The following is a 22,290-nucleotide window of genomic DNA, read 5'->3' on the forward strand; positions in this document are numbered from 1 at the left end:
GAATTGTTCATTTGAGGAAGCCATCCAGCTGGCTTATAGAAGGCGGTGGTTATACCAGTTTGCCCCTCCGTGATGAAATAATGCACGGAGGAGCACCTGGGGTCTTCCCCATCAAAGCTGGAAAGTTGCCATATGACCTATAATTGTGTCGTTGCGACGTTAAACCAAAGAGAAACCAAAAACAATCTGTTTAGCCTGGCCTGCATATTTGATTTATGTACATGTATATGCTGTTTCGTATTTGTAAATTAGACTACGTAGTACTGATACTGGATTTCTGTGTAACCTGGTCTGTGTATTTGATTCAAACATGTTCCGTTTCATATACAAAATGTAATTATGTAAATTAAACAACGTGATAGTGATATTGGATGTCTGTGTAACTATTTGAAACAATATTATCTTTGAGACATGGAGATCGCTGTCTCCGATGGTACATCTGTCACGCAAGGATCTTGGGGTTATTCGCACTTATTCCTGGACATGAATCATTTATAAAGTGAATATAGAGGTAAAAACACATATTGAAATTGTTTTCTTTTATTTACTTCTTGACCAATCACAATTTATAGATGATATTAATATTTCTAAGAAGCATTATGGATGTAAAAAGAACTGTTATCTTTCGACAAATGGAAAAATCAAAGCGTTTCTTGTAACAAGAACCGAAACTCAAATGCGCAGTCGAAAGACTCCTACAACCCATAGAGTGGAATAATTTATTACACAGAGATTCCGCGGATTCTTGCTGTTCTTTAAAAGATTCAGCCAACGCCAAAACCTGTAAAACACTTATCAGGAATGAGTATTTTATAGACTAAATTCCCAGGGAAAATATAACACTCTGAAATACGGAACATTTCTATTTTATTTCCGTGAAAGATGTATCGCGGAGTGATGTGCAGAAGATTAAAGTACTAAGATTTGCGAAATTTTCAAGGAAGTAAATAAAAAACCTCTCTGGTTTTTTAAAGTCAAGTAGTCAATTATGTATCATAATATAATGATCTTGCATATTTTAACTTTAACTTGTAAAAGCCGGCAAAATTCTGAAGAAGGAAGTATATGAACTACAGGAAGGATGACAATTTATTACAGATATTATTAATAGGAAACGGTATAAGTAGTGTAAAATATCAGTTCAAATATATGACATGTGATAAGACATACTCATTCTCTTTTGAACAGGATCATTTTAACTTTACTTTCGCTAGCTAAAACTTGCTAAAATTATTTAAGAAGTTAGTGGATGCTTAGTTTAAACTATGGCAATATAAAAAAGTATTTTTTGATAATATGCCTGACATTTTAAAAGATACCGAATAGAGATTATCTTCCTTTAAAAAGGTTGGAATATTAACCTCTATAATGTAGATTTTATTAAAGTTTGTCTTATATTTACTTTGTGAAAAATGTAGATTTTATTAAAGTTTGTCTTATATCTGTGAAGATTGAAGGTTTTTCAAAACTTTGGACATTAATCAACGTTTGTGTTTTATCTGACTATTATCTAGTAAAAATATTGTGTTCCCACTCAAATTACTTTTATATGCTTATTTAATTTTAGTGGAGGACTCTTCACTTTGGATTTAAAATAAGTAAATAGAAATTAAGGTTCACTGATGGGATACGGACAAAAATGCAATTTAGAGACGAAGTGAAGTACATTAAATTTTGAAGTAGATGAAAAACGGGAATAATAAATGTCAGTAGTCTTTCGGTATTTACTTTGATAATTTTGGATACTCCAGATAAACGGACATGCCTGAACATGCTTTCTGATAACAAAAGGTTGTTCATTTAATTTCCTTTTTGCAGTTGGTGTTGTGATGCCCAGTTGGAAATTGGAATTCTGTGATTGTTGTAAAGACACGAATGTAAGTAATATCTGATTGTTAACAGCAAATTACTTTTTATAATTTATTGCATAGATGTATATATAGAACATAAATGGATTCCCAAGTTTCCCGTATATATCTACAGATATATATATATATATACAAAATGGCGGACCAGTTTCTCCACGCGCCGTTGCAAAGTAAATGGTTTGAATTCTCTTTTCCCTTGCATATATAATGCAATTTGCACCAGTTTGTCTTTTATGCATACCATTTTTGTAGTCTAGGCTATATTTAAATATGAAATAAGAAAACATGTGAACAAAATGACAAGTAGCATGCAAAGAAATAAAGACAAGCTACCAGCAATTAAGATGCATTAAAATATGCCTTATTTGCAGTTAGATTGCAACATATATTGCCCTATTAAGCAACATCGACTTAGAATACATTTATAATTTAATTTTCCATCGAAATATCTATCTTGTTAAGAACTTAAAACAATTTGAATGCTTTTCTCTAGACTGATCCTACTGTGTATGACCTAATTTCCCATTGATGTATTCTGATGTGCAATCATTTCATAACAAATATTATCATAGACCTGTGATAAAATTTAAAAGACATGGCAATCTAAATATGAAATTATGCAAAGAAACAGAGAACCAAATGTATGTCAGTCTGCCAGGTACCATTTTGGATTCAATTTTGCTTTCTAAAATTTGTTATACTATATCAGATGCAAGTTTGTCATAGGTAAAACATAACTGAATAGCTTTTGTTCGGAATATTACCATTACAATTCCTATTCAGGCATGCATACAATGAATGACAAAATAAATGACATGCAGCGTTTGATAGTTGAATCAAATGTTCCTCTCATATTCATATTTTTTCTGTGCTCAACAGCTGTTACCCGATTCCGTAATCTTGCTGATTGATATGTAAGTTTCATGACTGGCATTTTACATGTATGTTCATGTGACATTAGTACAGTTTATGGCTTAATTGTTAAAGAACTTTCACAACATATTTGTGTTACCCAGAACAGGTTATTGTATTAGATAATGCCTACTTTTGATTTTTCTCTGATTACTGGGGGAATAGTATGACATCAGGGTATAAATGTATAAATTTACAATGTGCTTGCTTCACTTTATCTGGGGAATATTCCTAATAAGTTCAATGTATTCAAAAACATTTTAGTTCATTATTTTCCTAAAGAATTGAGAGGTATTTAACACGCTTTATACACAAAATCCTCCCTGCGATATTTGTAACGACAGCAGAAAAGATCTTTATTGCCGCTGCAGTCTGGGTTCGATTCCCGACGAGGGCATCTTTTTTCTTCATTTGGCATTTTCATTGACAAGATAGTTTAGAAAAAAATATCATTCTAAAGTTCATAATAATTGACCAAACTTCAAATTTAAAGAAAGATCATTTTTAGCCAAAATATGGAGGTCAGTGCCTTTAAAGTAAAATGTTTGCCCCTTTTGACAAGTTTATGTCGTTGTTTTCTTTTATTTAACTTTTCTTTTTTTGACAAGGCTAATGAAAAATTGAGCATTGCTGCTCTCTGAGAGCTCTTGTAATGACTAAAGCTTCTTTAATATTTCAGTTTATTTAATGATGTAAAAAGGTTAAAAAGATTTTTTGAAGGACATTGCCATTTTAGTTCTGCAAAATAAACACAAACATAAATAAAGACACTGGATGGTGTCAAATAAATTAGGTACAAAATTGTGTAATAGTTTGATGATATTGTTCCGACTCACATCAGACATGATTCTCTAAATTTACATTGTGCTTCAACTACTAAATAAAGACCATACTAAATAAATAACATTATTTGTTTATTACCTTTGACCCTTTTCAGACTTTGACAATATATACATTTGTATAATCTTTTCTTTCCAGATGTATTTGCATGCTGTATCAATTTGTTTAATTCCCAAATTTCTGAAAAGAATACACGGCCTTTGCAATGATACACGGCTACTAAACGCTAGCGCCACCACCAAATTGTGGTGATAAGGAAAAGAGCTTTCGACATTTCCGTGGTGCAGCTATCGCCCGTTTCTACTTGTAAACAAGTGAGTAAAATTTATATTTTATTTTATATTTTTATTGATAGAACTTTTTTCGAAAATCGAAGAATGTAGTTCCGTGTAACAACACTTTAACTGCAGGTTGGCTGTAATTTCATTAAAATATGATGCAGATTGTGGTGCCAGGAGCTTTTCTCCCGAATCTTACAGTGACACATTTTCATATCTGTCAGTATTCGAGCACCATTCCGATGAATAGACACACTGTAAGAACATACCTGCGCATGCAAATGGTGTGGAAAAGAATTACACGTATTCCCGCACACCAAAGAATTACGAAAAACACAGTAAAAAGAAAAAATACCATTATTTTTGAAAGTGGAGGCGCTATCATTCTAGTGGTGGCGCTATACGGTAGTGGTGGCGTTGTTGTGGCTAATATATTCAATTTTAATGTATGAAAATCCCACAGCGGGGCTTTTCATGGTTGTTGAAATCGACGACTTGAATTAATTGTAAAATTTCTGTCTGTTACAGTGTACTTTCAATTTACGTGAGCGGTCTAGCGGTGCCACTTGAGATTATCATTTATATTTACAATGTGATATATTTTGTGAAAAGATGCTTTGGAAGCATGGACTGAAACCGACAAACATGACAGCAGACTCGGTTTGGTCGTGCATGAATTGAAATGAGATATATGTAACATCCCTAACGTCTTCATTTTAAACAAAGGAAAATATTTACTAAGACTACAAAAGTCCCAAGGGTCGGTGAGTATTTTGTTCTCTTTTTTTCTTGTGTGTGTGTGTTTGTGTGTGTGTGTGTGTGTGTGTGTGTGTGTGTGTGTGTGTGTGTGTGTGTTCGGGGTTTAACGTCTTTTTCAACAATTTTTCAGTCATATAAACGACGGTGTCTTCTTGTAGCAGTGAGCACAATGCCCAACTTTATAGTGCTGCCTCACTAGAATATCACGCCGTAGACACGTGGCATGATACCCCACCCAGTCACATTATACTGACACCGGGCTTACCAGTCCTAGCACTATCCTCTTAATGCTGAGCGCCAAGCAAGGAAGCTACTAGTACCTTTTTTTACATCTTTGGTATGACGCGGCTGGGGCTCGAACCCACGACATCCCGCACTTGAAGCAGACGTTCTACCACTAGGCTACCGAGGCGTTTTTTGTTGTTGTTGTTGTTTTTTTTGTTTTTTCTGACAATGTTTCATAAGGGTAAATAAACTATGATCGTGTTTTTCTTTCTTTAATAACATAATTCCTTGCAGGAAAATTACCAATTAGAGAATACTGGTGTTTTTTTTGTTCCGGATGCGTCAGCAGTTCGTATTATTGAATGCCGTAACAGCGCCACCACTACTGTATAGCGCCAGCACTACAGTTATAGCGCCACCACTTTTAAAAATACTGGTATATTTCTTCTAACCGGAGATTCTATTATTCATGGTGTGTGCGTATATGATTATTTATCATTTCTACACCTTTTGCATGTACAGATATGTTCTTACAGTATGTCTATTCATCAGAATGGTGCTCGAATACTGGCCGATATAAAAATGTGTCACTGTCAGATTCGGGAGAAAAACTCCTGGCACCACAGTTTGCATAATATTTTAATGAAATTACAGCCAACCTGTAGTTAAAGTGTTGTTACACGGAACTACATTCTCTGATTTCCGAAAAAGTTCTATCAATAAAAATATAAGATAAAATATAAATTTTACTCACTTGTTTACAAGTAGAAACGGGCGATAGCTGCACCACGGAAATGTCGATAGCTCTTTTCCTTATCACCACAATTTGGTGGTGGCGCTAGCGTTTAGTAGCCGTGTGATACCCATGAAATAAATTCTAATTAATTTGAACATATTGGTAAGGCGGCTACTTGTATTGAAAACAATGATGATCTGAAAAAGATTAGTTTACAGTTTAAAGTGATTGAAATAGTTTATCATGTTAAAAGGCAATTTATGTGGCTTTTAGATGTGGATTTTTGCCGATATCACAAACTATTGCATTCCTTAAACAGTAGAATATACTCTAAACTTACCCTCATTGTATATTCAGCAATTACATGCCTCTGTGTAAAACTGGCAAAATTTTGTCTCCTTGCATAATCCTAGTATAAAAGATGTTATGCTAACTGAAGTGTGAATGACGCCTTTTACAAATCATAATGTAAAATTCAGGTGAACAGTTATTGTATTCAATATAGCACCTACAATCTTTTACAAAAAACTAGCTGGCATTTCCTACTTTGACTCATGCACTGTTTAGTGGAAATTCTTTCTAAAAAAGATACCAGCACATTTTTGCTAAAATATATCGAAAAATGAAAAATAAAATGAATAAATTCACATGTAAAGCATATTTTTGCTTAACTGCAATTAGAAATATCCACAAACGTTTTACAGGGTCCTATATTGTGAAAGTTTATCAGTCTGAGTGAGCATGAATGCATTCAAATATTTAGTCTCAATGAACGTAACAAATACCTAAAAACATAAGGAAATACAACATAACGTTATAAGAGGTATTTCTATCACGCCCTGTAAGTGTCTTCACTAGAATCATGACTCAAATACATTTAAACAGTATCTAATGTGATATCAACACCTTCTGTTTTCACCTGTGTAAACAGAGTGTACTTTAGAAAGTGATATTATTGGGTATTAGGTAAGTTTATTACCAACAAAACATATTTGAGTTTTGTTTCAATGGTATCAAATAAAGCCCTGTGAGATTTAGTTCTTTCAGTATTACTGTACTTTGACCTGCAGTTCTGCATTTCACTCGGGCCTTAATCCGTTGAGGCCCTTGCGCCGAGTGTGATCCGGCCTGGCAAAATCCTAGAAAGCAGAATGCACCATTGCTGATGAAGTTACTGCTTGTATGCATTTACTTATTTCATAAGTAAATTCTGTCAAACTTGATAATCATTTTAAACAAGCAAAACATATTGAATGTCAAGGTGCTATCTTTACGTCATTCCTTGCTAAATATTTGACGTCACAACTAAAGCTGAAGAAAGTATCCCCACTATTGATTCTTTTCCGTATTCGTTGGGAATAAAATACAGAAAATTCGTAGGTATATAATAGAATAAATTCCTATAAACATTGATAGTAGTAGTTACGAATAACGTTTATTAAATGTTTAGTCTGACAATGTTCATTCATTAAACAAGCCAAATTGATTAGATTTTGTTTGCAATTTATCATGCACTTAGGATCCATATAACGACTGGTTCTTTCAATGAAAGAGTTTTATTGATCTTACATCTTAGAATCTATATTTAAGATCTTGTTAAGATTAAAACATATTTTTGCTGCGCACATATTATACTTTACTTATCTAGTAAGGCTTTTTCATCGATAAGTACTGTTCCGTTATCTGTTAGTGAAAATGGACTTTCTTAATATTCTTGTCTTAAAGAAGAAACTGATAAAAACTCAAGCAAAATATAAGCATTCTATTCAATCGTTTAAAATTCTTAAGTAAATATTGACCAGAAATGTAGTATAAATATGTGAAAGGAAAGTGACAATTGTTGTTCAGCCATGAATCAATCACAGCTTGCCGGAAATAAATTATAATGGGAAACCAAAACACAAAAGAGAAGATGGCCGCTTCAGGTGTGAACGTGTTGTTACACTTTCCTGTCATGTAACAGTGTATTGATTACAATGTTTCAATCATGTAGACTTTTCAAACAGATGATTTGTTTTATGTTTCTGATTTATTTTGCTTAACATCGCTAAATGCTAATGCATTTGTTTAAGCTTCCATGACGGTCATGTTCCAACAACTATTTATCAATTACATCATCTTTTTTCGGTCGGTCGGGCGGGGGAGGGGGGAGGGGTAAAGTCGCACTGACAAAATCATATGTCATATAGCGACATTCCAACATTGATGGTGCAGTTAGACCCCAGATGCCTTCTATGTATTATTTCGTTACATGTGGGCACCTGGGTTGAACAATCGACATTCCGTTTGCTGGATGGCTTCCTTATATGAAAAAGTCAACGCCCTGAGTGTGACTTGAACCCACATCGGTGAGAGACAAGTTAGCGACCTAAACCACTCGGCCACGAAGTCCCCTAATATATTATAACACTGATCGCAAGAGAAGAAGAAACGTAGTATAAATGATATAATTATACATTCGATATACACAAAATAAGATCTCTAAGCTTATGATGCAAGTGTGATAAGACCAAAAGGGGCCTGAGTTTCTTTTCAACGATGTACACCGGTTCCCTTACATTTTCAAATTTGCTTTCTATCAAGTTCCGTGAATTTGTGCACAAACGTATGTGCTAAAACTTTTTTCCACTTCCCCACATTAGTTTCCAGATTTTTTTTTTAACCACTGGCTTGCTTTAATCAAATAAGACTATAGCTCGATTACTTATATCAACGTCGTCATGGGTTCACAACAATCTATGGATGGTTTTTCTTGCATAAAATCTTGTACAAAAATTATTTCGTATCACATTATTTAACAGCTTCAAAAACCATCCGCATTGTGTATGTCAGTATTGACCAAAATTTGAATAAAATAATCACATATATTGAAAAAGAAATGACTGCGAAAGATTTGATTTAATTCGAACATAAATATATGGCTAGATATATGGCTACCTTTTTATATGTTCTTCTTCTTTGTTGTAAAATATGTCTTATTTCTATTTAATTAAGGATTGGTACATTAAACTACATTGTAAGACAGTGTAACTTATTAAACATTTGCCAACAACACAGTATAGCGAGCTGTTGTAACCAACTTTGCTGTCCAACAATGATATAGACTAATGCCCACTAACTTGAACCAAAAAGTTTAAACGGATTTATGTTTCTCTGAATTATATACCATTTAAACTAAATTTCCTACGTTAAGACAATATAAGAATGTTTAAATTAACAATGCTTAATAAGTGTATTTTTCTTTTAATTTTCTACGTAGATCTAAACTAAATTAAAATTTCTGTTTATATGATTATAATTCACAGTAAACCTCGTCAATAATGATGACAAAGTTAGAAAAAACTATACAATTTAGGACAATATCAACAAGAATATAAAGATTAGATCATACTATAGGAACTAAATATATTTTTCAGAGAGAATGCAACTACTGATAAATGCACACAACTACTGCTTATTTAACATTTTCATTTCAGATGATACTACTAGAAAGCGGACATTTGAGGGGGTTCCTAGCAGAGAAAGCAAGAAAACGAAATTAGTACAAGATTATGTCAAAATTGGTATGTCAAAAATCTTATTGACTAATTGTTCGTCAGTTTCCAGATATAACTTATAAGCAATTTTGTCATTGATTACATTTTTGTTAATGTAGCTAATAACTGACAAAGTCATATGACTAGAATTGTCTTAATACAGCTTAAACTGATTATACAGAAGAAAGTTCAATGGGTCGAAAATGATAGTTTCAAACAGAAGTATACGAGCCTTAATATGAAAAAGACAATTTATTTGCAAACAGCAATATATGAAAACTTGTGCTGTGTTAGACATTATTCAGTTGTTTTTCTACAGCCCGGAAAAAGTTTTTATAAAATATAACTAAATCGTACATCAAACCGATGTGATAGGAATTTTCCAAAACTTAATCAAGATAATACTTTTTGGTCAGACTCTGCTTTTGATTTCCCCAAAGACGTACCCTTTTAAAACAAGAGGGCGCTGAATGCCCTGTATCGCTCACCTGAAGAAAGTAGGTCAGTAGGTCACATTTATGGTCACTGAAGTCAGTTTTAAGATCGGTGTGCAAAACCGTACATGTCATCCAAATTTCAAGGCTGTATCTTAAAAAACAAATACGTAGGTCAGTAGGTCACATTCCACATGATCCAGATTCGAACTTGACCTAAAGATCATCAAGATTAATATTCTGACGAAGCTTCATAGAGATAGTATCATAAATGTGGCCTCTAGAGTGTTAACAAGCTTTACATTTGATTTGACCTGGTGACCCAGTTTCTGACTCCACTTAACCTAGATTTAAAGTTGACCTAAAGATTATCAAGATTAATATTTTGACCAAGTTTCATAGAGATATTTTCATAAATGTGGCTTCTAGAATGTTAACAAGCTTTACATTTGATTTGACCTGGATTTGAACTTAACCTAAAGATCATCAAGATTATTATTCTGACGAAGTTTCATAGGGATATTATCATAAATGTGGCCTCTTGAGTGTTGACAAGCTTTACATTTGATTTGACCTGGTGACCTAGTTTTTGATTTCACCTGACCCAGATGTGAACTTGACCTAAAGATCATCAAGATTAACATTCTGACTAGGTTTCATTAAGATATGGTCATAAATGTGATCTCTAGAGTGTTAACTAGCTTTTCCTTTGATTTGACCTGGTGACCTAGATTTTGACCCCACCTGCCCAGATTTAAACTTGACCTAAAGATCATCAATATAACATTCTGACCAAGTTCCATTATGGTATGGTCATAAATGTGGCCTCTAAACAAGTTTTCCTTTCATTTGACCTGGTGACCTAGTTTTTGACCTCACCTGACCTAGATTTGACTTTGACCTTAACAGTATCAACGTTAACATTCTGACCGAGATTCATTAAGATATAGTTATAAATGTGGCCTCTAGAATGTTAAAAAGCCTTACATTTGATTTGACCTGGTTACCTAATTTCTGACTCCATTTGACCTAATTTTGCCAAGAATAAATTTTTCAGGGGGCATGGGTTCAAGCCCCACTGGGGCCAATTTCTTTTCTTATTTTCCTTTTTTCTAGTAAGTGTTTACTATTTTTCAAGAATTATTATTGATTTATTGTATAAAAGTTTTTTTGTTTTTTTTTATTTGATAAGTGATTTCTTGCTGTTCAAAGTGAATTAACCTCTGAAACAGAAGTGGGTACAGTATCTTTCAAAATACTGAGTTACATGCGGTAAAATTTCTCTATTTTGCCTATACTCTTTAGATTACATATTGTCGAAGAAATGTAGGTAGGTTTTACTTCTGTCCCAATGTTATTTTTGAACGAAGTGAGCACAATTTATAAGAATCCCACAGAACTCGATCCTATTTTTTCTATGTTGGAATTAGAATTATGTTTTATTAAATCCTTTAACTTAAGACACCCTAGAAAAATATAATATTCACAGTTTTTTTGTGTTTTATATTGTTTACCAATAGTTTGACGTTTGTTTTATCAAATTAATGGTATAATGAACTCTGTGCAAATGTTTTGGACGACGGTGGCCATCACTTTGAAATGTGTCTCTACTTGAGCTTGTAGAAATATGAATCATACAAAATGTATAGAAAACGGCACGATAAAAGTTGTTTAAATTGTGCATAAAAGTCTGGATACAGTATACTGGTGTAACATTGTTATGAACATTTGAAATATTCATCATTAGGTGGGTCATACCTTAATACATAGAGTACACGTCAAACTACTCTTGCATGAAAGCACTATTGTATAGCCCAAAATAACTTACTGTACAGTTAAAAGATTATATATATATAATTCATAAACGATTAAGAGAGGTAATTCACTTCTAATATGTACTACTATTTCAATTTTGATAACTTCTTGGCTCAGCTTTGGCATTATTTTGATAAACTGACTAACAACAACACTGAAAATAAGCTGGGAAGCAAATTAGACATGTATAAACTTATCTAGAAATAATTTTGTTCAATAATATTGTTCAAATAATAAATACTTCTCCTGCTCTATCCAACAAAATAGTCCACAACAGGCTATTGTTTAATCACCAGAGTGCATACATAATGCAACTTGAGACTGAACACTTTGCAAAATACAGTAGCTATATTTTGTAACATAACTTCAAACTGAACCACACTAACCCTTGTACTGAAATAAGTATTCTTGAGTTATGTTTTCCTTATTTGTCCTTACTTGTACTGTTATATTTTACACAGCAAGCTTACAACGATTTTAATATTATTCCTGAGCTCAGTTGAGATTTTGAGCAACTGAATCAGTAAAACAAATATGAAATAAATAAATAAAAAAAATTCAGTGGTAACATGAAAAACTATAATTGACAAAAATGGTGCCCTACAGACTTTCATTGTTTCATGGAATAGCGAAAATGTTTCTATACATAATGCTGAGGTTTGTAGGAGCAAAGTGTTAGTTATGCCTGTCTAAAAGTATGTATTTTTGTGGCATACTTCTATTTTTTCTTCACCAATAACCACTCTGACACTGTCAGTACATGGCTTTCCTACAGACTGTTCCAAAAGACTTCAAAAAACCATAACCGGTTAAGTATGTCCCGAGAGTGAAATAAAAGATTTATTAAAGGTCCAATACTAAGGAAAGTGAACATTTTAATTTCTTTTAAAAAGCACAGAAACTATTTCATTTTATTGGAAAATGAAAGTTGGTATGTAGAAATTCGAAATAAATCGCAGTATATGTACAATTATTTTTCTATGAAGTATGAAGAAAGTTAAAAAGACCTGGGGGTCATTCTGTCGATTCATTGAAATTTCAACATAATACACATACATTTCTTTGAGTTCCAAAGACCTTCTGTAAATTTTGACCTGCCAATCTTCATCATTTAGTGTCTTGCAGAAGTCTATGCACTGGCTATGAAAAAAATTGCCAACTCACTTTCCCTTAGTAATGGACCTTTAATAAGTAACAATATATTCATTTAACACTTTGTCCCTCCTTATAATACTGCTCACTGAGAAAATTCTGACTCATCGCGACCTAAACCTAAAATATCATAACGAGAAGAAAACACGTAGTGTAAATGATATATATTTGATATACACAAAACAACTATACATTTATTTTTTTTTGTTATGTTTAACGTCGCACCGACACAATTATAGATCATATGGCGACTTTCAAGCTTTGATGGTGGAGGAAGACCTAAGGTGTCCCTCCGTGTGTTATTTAATCACGAGGTGGCACCTGGGTAGAACCATCAAGAATTCAACGCCCTAAGTGAGGCTCGAACCCATATCGATGAGGGGCAAGTGATTAGAAGTCAGACAAAAAAAAACTCTCCAACTTTATAATGCAAGTGTGTTAAGGCCAAAAGGGACCTGACTTTCTTTTCAACGCTGTACACCGGTTGCCTTACTTTTTCAAATCTGCATTCTATCAAGTTCCGTGCATTTGAGCACAAATGTATGTGCTAAAACTTTATCACATTGCCCAACATTAGTTTCCCGGGAACTTTGGCCATTCCATTTCAACAAACAAAGCACAATTCTTCCTAATTTTATTAACCACTGCCTTGCTTTAATCAAATAAGACTATAGCTCGATTACTTATATCTACGTCGTCATGGGTTACAATAATCTATGGATGATTTTCTTGCATAAAATCTTATACAAAAATTATTTGGTATCACATTATTTAACAACTTCAAAAACCAGCCGCACTAAGTATGTCAGTATTGACCAGAATTTGAATAAAATAATCACATATATTGAAAAAGAAATGACTGCGAAAGATATTATTTAATTCGAACATAGATATATGGTTACCTTTTTGTATGTACTTCTTCTTTGTTGTGTAATATGTCTCATTTCTATGTACTTAAGGACTGGTACATTAAACTACATTGTAGGACAGTGTAACTTATTAACCATTTGCCTCTCTGAGATTACAGTACCAACACAGTATAGCGAGCTGTTGTTACCAACTTTGCTGTCTTATTCATAGCTGTAATGATGTAGACTAATGCCCACTAACTTAAAGCAAAAAGCTTTAGAATTTAGTAGCATATTACAAAACAACAATTTTTTAGTAACCGTATAGCATCTTGACAAACAACTTATCTGTTCAATACAAGTTTTACTGTTTTGTCCAATAGAGTTGAATACTTTAAATATTCTAAAGGAGTCGGCTCCCTTTAAATAAGAATGCCATTTGTAAAGAAATAGATGTAAACAATTGTCAAAAAAGATGTTTTACCTAGTTATGTAAAGGTTAAACACTCGTACGTTGTTGCAAATGCATCAAGACGAAGTAAGTAAGGCATGTAACAGCTTTTTAAAAGTGGTGAGTTTTTAAAGGCACCGAACTGTTCAGAAGTGTGGTCCCTTCATGCAGTCCCTTTCCGGAATTCAGTACGTATATGAGTAAATTGACAATGGTTTTGTAGAATAATATAAATGTTTTATATGCTGTTAAATTTTCATGTAAAACAATGATTTCTTTCTATGATTTGATGACGTTCGAACTTTTTTCTCCGAAACATGGACCTAACTCTTAAACGGATTTATGTTTCTCTGAATTAAATATCATTTAAACTAAAATTCCTAGATGAAGACAATATAAGAATGTTAAGTCATTTTATATTAACAATGCTTAATAATTGTATGTTTCCTTTTATCTTCTAAACTAAACTAACAATTCTGTTCATATTATTAAAATTCACACAAAAAGATGACAAAATTCAAAAACTATACATTTTAGAACAATATCAACAAGTATATGAAAATTATTGGACGATACTATAAGAATTAAATATATTTTTCAGAGAGGAGGAAAATACTGATGAAAGGCATACAATGACTGCTTATTTACATTTTCATTTCAGATGATACTACAAGAAAGCGGACATATGAGGGGGTGCATAGCCGAGAAAGTAAGAAAACGAAATTAGGTGAGATAATGTCGAAGTTGGTATGTCCAAATTTTGTATTGACTCATTGTTCGTCAGTTTCTGTCAATAAGCAATTCTGCAATAGATTACATTTTTGTTAATGTAGCTAATAACAGACAAAGCCATATGACTAGAATTGTCTAAAAACGGCTTAAACTGAATATACAGAAGAAAGTTCAGTGGGTCAGAAAGGACAGTTTTAAACAGAAGTATATTAGCCTTAACATGAAAAAGACAATTTATTTGTGGACAGCATGTATATGAAAGCTTAGGCTGCGTTAAACATTTTTCGGTTGCTTTATACATACCCCGGAATATTTTTTTATAAAATATAACTAAATTGTACATCAAATGTGAAAGGAATTTACTGAAGCTTCAACAAGATTATACTTTTAGGCCAGACTTTGCTATTGATTTCCCCATAGACGTACCTTTTAAAAATGACTCCCTAGATCCCACTAGTAACATTTGTTGAACCTTTAGGTGTCACTTCTCTATTCAAGTTGTTGTATTACAGACACACAATACTCTTTTTATATTAGCATAAATGATTCATTTGTTTGTATTTCCATTCATAGATAACTACCCTCCATTGTGGTGAAATTCTTACTAGTATTTATTTAATTGCATTGGATACATTAGACTCATATATAGCCAGGCAGCTATAAAATACTTCAAAATGCACCAAAACATTATATTTAAAGATTTTATAGATTGTTTTACGACCCAAGGCAATACATTTTGACCAATAAGCTTACGTCTCATTGAATCTTATTGGTTCCCTACCTACACCATTTCAATTAATTCAAAGCCGATTTTCAATAACAACTATTGACCTAAAGAGAATATTAATCTTTAATATACATGTATGTCACCTATTATAATTTTTAAAATTAATAACTTACCAAAGTTACAAATGTATCATATTTACTCTCATGTAAAATTCAAGCCACGAATAGCGTGCCACAGTGTCTTAAACCGTACTGAAATAGTATTGAAAATAGAAAATAGAACTGTATTTTCTTATTTTTTAAATGACCGCCATGAAATCACTGTTGAGGCAATATGTATAACACTTCTGCTAAGTTGAATGAATATAGTCCCCTTTAAACAAATACCACTTACATATACTTTTGAGCATCAATGCTGCAGCAGAGTGCTTCTTTCATACCCCACCTATCACAAAAAAAAATGTTCTTCTGCATTGTCAACACATGTTTTCATCCAAGGGGATTACTGAAATAGACTTAAGCATTGAATAGACAGTAAATAAACGATAGCAGATATTAAGATAGATTACACTATCAGGAGAGTATTTTTGGCCTTACATGTCTTTCATAGAGACCTCTACTGCAATTTTTCATCAGTTTTTGGTCACAGGGCCTTAGATTTAAGCTGCTTTTGCCGTTACAGACAAAAACTTGTATAAATGATGCATCTTTAAATAAAGGGAGGCATAACCTTGTCAAGAATATCAAATTTGCTAGGCTATACTTGCACATAAATGGCTGCCAACCATCTCTATAGTGCTATTTTAAGTTATTTTCACAACAATTTAAGGAAATACGTACAATGCCGGTCAAACTACTCCTTTTATATTGTATAAGCTGAAATTCCTTACTGAAACAGTTAAAAGCTGATATATGAAATTATTAACAATTAAGAGAGTTAATTTACTTCTATAGTGTACTGCATTAACCTGATAACTTCTTGGCTAAGTTTCGGCATTTTCTGATAGATTAACAAACAGCAACATTGAAAATAAGCTGGAAAGCAAATTAGATATTTATCAACTTAGGCCGGTTATATTAAATAGCCGCCGGTTTCTTTTTGCCACGCCGGTATTTGGCAAATTCAGCCCATATTTATACGCGCTTTACAAAAATGAAAATTGCCTTAAATTGCTACATTAACCCACCTATTTTAAAGTTAGTATGTTTTGATATGATATCATTACTAGTTTTTTGTAAATCAGTACGAGAAAATTACATTTGTCATGGCAAAAACGGTTTTGCCATGGCAAATCGGTCTTTTGCCATGGCAAAATAATATTGCCATGGCAAGAAAATTCATCTAATTGCCTAGTTTTTTTACAAACAATTTTTTCTAGATAACTTTCCATACCAAATACAGGTTTAATATACATATACAAAGTATTTAATACATTGTTGTTTGCAATATCAGAAAACCACTTTTGCTTAAAACAATCTATAGCCCTTTCAACAGATTTTAGATGTTAAAACTAGGATTATCTTATCATAGAAAAAAAAAATTACAAAAATTGATTTATTCCAAGTGAAATGATGCTGTTGCACCGACATTTTCGAAACACAGGTTGATACGAATGTTACATGATTGATTCTTTAATACTTCTTCTATTTACATATTACTCTTTAACAGCTCAATCACGTTTTCCTTATATAATGTGGAAAGAAAATATCGCATTTATTCATAGATACTATTGTTGTTATCATTAATATTATTATCAAAAGTATAAGGGATTACAGATTATTCTTTTTTTGAGTCGGCTAAAGGCTGAAAGCCTTTTGACGAGTCCTTGCTATCCAACGATTCTCTAAATGGACCAAATAACACAGTGAAGGGATGTAGTTCCATTAGATTTCTCAAACTTCAAACAGTTCACTGCATGAATGAAGTTAAGTTGTGTCAATTCCCTTTGCTATGACCAATATACGATGTAATCTGTCATATTTATGACTTGTAATTGTGCAATTCTCGAATGTAACTCATTAAGCATAAATGTGCATTTTAAGAATTGCGCAGGCTTACAAAGCTTGGGTAACATCCAGCGAAAGACAAAAAATAGTTCCAGCAGGGCTCCAGATAAGATGCGTATTAGCGTAAATTACGTATAGAAATAATGCAAATACGCATGTCTAATAATTTCTAAGCGTATAAAAACGTATATAAAATTACAGAAACGCACACAATGCTTTTTAAAAAACAAAATCTGAATCGTCTGGATGCGTTAGGTAACATAGCCGATCAGCCTTAATTCTCCCACATTGAACGTAAACACGCATCGTATGATTTCTATAAACTTTGCGTGGGTTGAATTTTGCAGTTAGTAAACGGATAAATTATCGGAAGAAGAAGCTCTTACTGGTTTGTTTAGTTACTACTGATATTAAAAATGATTTTAATTCTTATTTTTCGAGAAATAAACAAATCGGCGAAACATTAAATTGTATTTTCTTGTAGTTTTTGAAATCGAAAGTAGATCGTCTATGTTTGGCGAAACGAAACAACTTTTTTATGAAAAGATTTAAATAAGAGGTAATTTAACCGTAAACTTCAATGTCAGATACTGCCAATTGCTGCTAAATGTCTTCGTATCATCACAATTTGTAAAATATATTGTTCAAACTGGAGAAAAGTGTAATCGTATCCGGATATAATATTTTGGGTAAATATCGAGCTGTGTTATGAAATTTTAAGAAAAAAACTAAAAACAAACTGAAACTGGTAGACTATACTGTCAGTACATCAATCATTAGCCGACTCAGGCCATTCAGGCCTTTGATTAATGTGTACTATACCTGCTTGAGTTTAGCTCTACGAATATACTAAACCACGGTTACATTTTTCTGAACTTGATGCTAATAAATACAGACAGACAGACGGACTGTCCGACAGACAGACAGATTATTGACATAAACTGTGTTTTTTTCTTCAAACAATATAAACATAATTATACATTTAAATATTGCCGTGTGATTGTATACAAATAACGTAGAGAGTAAGCATGTTTCAATAAAATATTTCTATTTTCATACTGACTGTATCTGACAACATTTGTATTTAAATAAAAATATTCGGGAATTTGGCTGTTAACATAGACGCAGTGCTTCCGCTGTAATGAATTACATGATCACCCCTAGTCCTCTAATAAAAAGGTGTTAATAAGCGATAAACATGCATCGATATGAAATAACATATTTCTACCAATACATTCGTTTGGAAATAGCTTTTGAAGAAAAATGAAAAAAAATTGCCATGGCATTTTTGCCATGGCAAAATCATGAATTTTCTTGCCATGGCAAAACCGCTTTTGCCATGGCAAATGTAATTTTCTCGTATTGATTAACAAAAAACTAGTAATGATATCATATCAAAACATACTAACTTTAAAATAGGTGGGTTAATGTAACAATTTAAGGCAATTTTCATTTTTGTAAAGCGCGTATAAATATGGGTTGAATTTGCCAAATACCGGCGTGGCAAAAAGAAACCGGCGGCTATTATTACTAAACACAATTGTCGGACCTCAAAATAATTCCAACATGAAATTTCATTGTTGATTTAATGTTGATCTTTAATCGTATGTTAAATAACAACTTAGAGAAAAAGGTTCTCAAAAGAAATCCAAGCCAAACTTTGAAAATTAGGTAATATTTAAGGGCAGCTTTCGTTAGATTTTAATGACACAAAATATTGCAAATTTATCTAAAAGAAATTCAATTTAACAAAATACTAGTATCATTTCTTTATTCACATGCATGCATTGCATAATAAGCAGTTCAAGAAGCATAAATAATTGTCGAAACTCTTTATGAATTTCGAGCAAATATTGATATTAGCAAGTACTCCTACCATTTGTTTCGTGAATCCCCTGTTAATAGACTAGTCTATCTTAGAAATATGAGGAAGCCATCCAGCTGGCTTACGGAAGGTCGGTGGTTCTACCCAGGTGCCCGCTCGTGATGAAATTATGCACGGAGGGGCACCTGGGGTCTTCCTCCACCATTAAAGCTGGAAAGTCGCCATATGACCTAAAATTGTGTCGGTGCGACGTTAAACCCAACAAAATAAATAAATAAAATCTTAGAAATATGTAAGTATAAATTTGGTTAGAAATTATGTTCTGAATTTTGCCACCTATGTTCTGAATTTTGACACCCCGACGCTTTATGACAAATATGGTAAAATACTAAAGATAGGCTACCAGTAAGTGCTAGAGATCTTAAAATATCGTTTTCATTGATATTCAAGTAAAACATTTATGTTGTAGTTTACCAGTAGAAGAACAATACAGCATATGGTCCACAGTAAGGGCCACATAAACGTTATTTCAGATTTCCACATGTGCTTTGATATTTTTGAGGACGTTTTTCTATATTTCATTTCCTTACATACTAATTATTCCACACCAAAAAGTTTTTGTTGGAATTAGTTCAACCCCGAATGTTAAAATGACCAGCCTAACATAATGCAAGTTGTGACTGAACACTTGCAAAATACAAGAATATTAGCTGTATTTTGTAACATTGCTTCAAACTGAACCACACTAAAAAAGCCTTGTGCTGAATAAGTGATTCTTTAGCTATGTTGTTCTTGTTAATACTAAAATTAATATAAACTTACATGTACTGTTATATTTTACACAGCAAGCTTACAAATATTTTAATATTATTCCTACGCCCAGTAAAGCATTTGAGCAATTGAATCAGTAAAAACATATGAAATAAATAAACATTATCTTTGGTCACATGAAAAGAAATAAAAAGGACAAAACTGGCGCCCGCAGACTTTCATTGTTTCAAGGAAAAGAGAAAAAGTTTCCATATATAATGTCGCAGTCTCTAGAAGTTTAATTTACAGTTATGCCTGTCTAAAAGTATGTATTTTTGTGTCATAATTCTACTTTTCTTCGCCAATAACCAAGATGGCACTGTCAGTACATGATTTTCCTACAAACTTTTCCAAAAGTCTTCAAAGAACCATAACCCGTCAAGAATTGCCATGACCCAGAATCTAACGAAGTTTGTAGACCACATCCAGATAAAAAATGGGGTTTTGATATACCTCCTCGCAAAAGTGTCTTTAAATTACTATCATATTTCAAAACCAAATCTGAATTACGAATGTAAAATTTAGCAAAGTATTTAAAGTATTGTTCATCGACCTGTATAGTTAAGAAGATACACATAAAGCAGCACAACATTTAAAAAACCATGAATTACAAATGGCAATATATAAAACGTATTGTAAATCAGTATTTTGTTGTCGTTTACAAACATCTCATTTTATCATGAAATGATTGAGTTTACTAACAACTGACAAACAAATCATATCTTTTTTACTTTTTCAAATTGTAAAAAGTGCTTCGTTTATAATGTTATTTTGATACGATAATTACTTCCGTTATAGAAACTTATCTACATGGTAATGATAAGAGAGTGTAAGAGAAAATTTCCAAGCCAAGATATGTGTTTTAGTTATATTTAGTTTCTATACTTATATTGATATTAACTTTTGTGCGACTACATTCAGAGGGAAGATCACTTGTACTATGTATGCAAGGACGTTTTAATAATGATATAAAATAAAATATGAAATAAACATATGATAACTTCTAAGAGCCGCAGTAGTTCTTTAAACAAAGAATTGTGATTTAAATTTTGAAACACTTTACGAAACAAACAAAAACAATGCGTTCCAAAAATGTTATTATATCATATCTACTGTTGACTACAGCTTACTAAACAGAGCGTCAGTTGTTTTGATAATACACTATTCGGCTTTTTATAACTGGTCAGCTATGTCTTTTTAACAATTATGTAAACATTAAAAATAATTCATCCATTGTTACATTTCATTCAATTAAAGATCATCGAATAAAAAATGTTTAAACAACAGCATCCATTTCAACAAAAGTCACCATATAGTATTACTTTCCGTGCACATTTATTACCATTAAATACTATTAACTGCACCAGTAAGAAATTGTTCAGACCAACATTGTTCCTTGTTTTAATGCAGATCATGGCATGGCATTGGCTCAAGCTAACTCCCAGTGCAAAAAGTGTTTCTACAGAATGTTCCAAAAGCCTAGATCATCGATAAAAAACGTGACGTACTTGGAATTGCCATTTTTCAGCATCTTTGAGGGGGTGGGGGCGCTGTAGTTAGAAGTATGTCCTAATTAACTAATGTAAAGCAGTTTATTGTTTCCAGCAATATATAAAATATACATTAGAACAAAGTTGTTTATCTGAACTTGACTGTTTGACTTTGAATATAGGTCATGATTAACTGTATCGTTGAATGGTTTTGTAGTCAATGATTCGACCTGGGGATGTAGATTTTGTATATGACACAGTTTGTTAAAGGATTGCATTATGTGCATCAGGTAGCAAATGCTACTCTAGTGTGACATAAAATTTATTTTACGACTTATTATATATATTATGATCTATTTTATGAATCCAAATAACCTAGTTTCAAACTTGACCTAGGAGTCATAAAGACAAACATTTCGTCAATTATCTTTTAGATGGAATAAACATCTAGCTTCTAAAGACAAATATTCTAGAACGTTTTATATGGAGCGAGCAAAACACTATGACCCCTGGCATGTTCAAGTGGTTTACCCCAGATTTTAAAGGCAAACAATCTGACTAGGTTTCATAATTATCAGTTTGAAGATTTGGCCTCTAGAGTTTTAACAATGTTTTCTTTGATTTCACATGGCATTTTTAAGACAAACAAACTAACGATATATTTCCTGTAGGAAATTAGGTCTCTACAGTACTAACAATGTGTTTATGACATGACCTAATAATCTAGTTCATGATCCCATTTAATCCAGTTTTATATCGAGTTTAGATTTCATAAAGATATAAATCTAGCCATATTTCATATAAATCTGTTCTTAGATGTTAACAAGGTTTTTCTATGATTGTAAC

The 22,290-nt window shown here is 32.5% G+C and overlaps 1 long non-coding RNA gene across 7 annotated transcripts in view; it reads left to right on the top strand.

Moving 5' to 3' along the window:
* LOC128555312 (uncharacterized) overlaps positions 1-22,290 on the top strand; it is a 53,298-nt gene that overhangs the window by 25,372 nt on the left and 5,636 nt on the right. For 4 of the 7 annotated variants that reach the window (XR_008369973.1, XR_008369974.1, XR_008369975.1 and 1 more), the window contains exons 3-5: positions 1,819-1,877; positions 9,095-9,181; positions 14,516-14,581. This is a non-coding gene — a long non-coding RNA (uncharacterized LOC128555312). Of the gene's footprint in view, positions 1-423; positions 512-889; positions 1,386-1,818; positions 1,878-9,094; positions 9,182-14,515; positions 14,582-22,290 lie in introns of those variants that run through there. The other 3 variants (XR_008369976.1, XR_008369970.1, XR_008369971.1) reach the window with 3 other exon arrangements.

Source organism: Mercenaria mercenaria, chromosome 2, assembly GCF_021730395.1.
Source record: "Mercenaria mercenaria strain notata chromosome 2, MADL_Memer_1, whole genome shotgun sequence".
Lineage (NCBI taxonomy): Eukaryota > Metazoa > Mollusca > Bivalvia > Venerida > Veneridae > Mercenaria > Mercenaria mercenaria.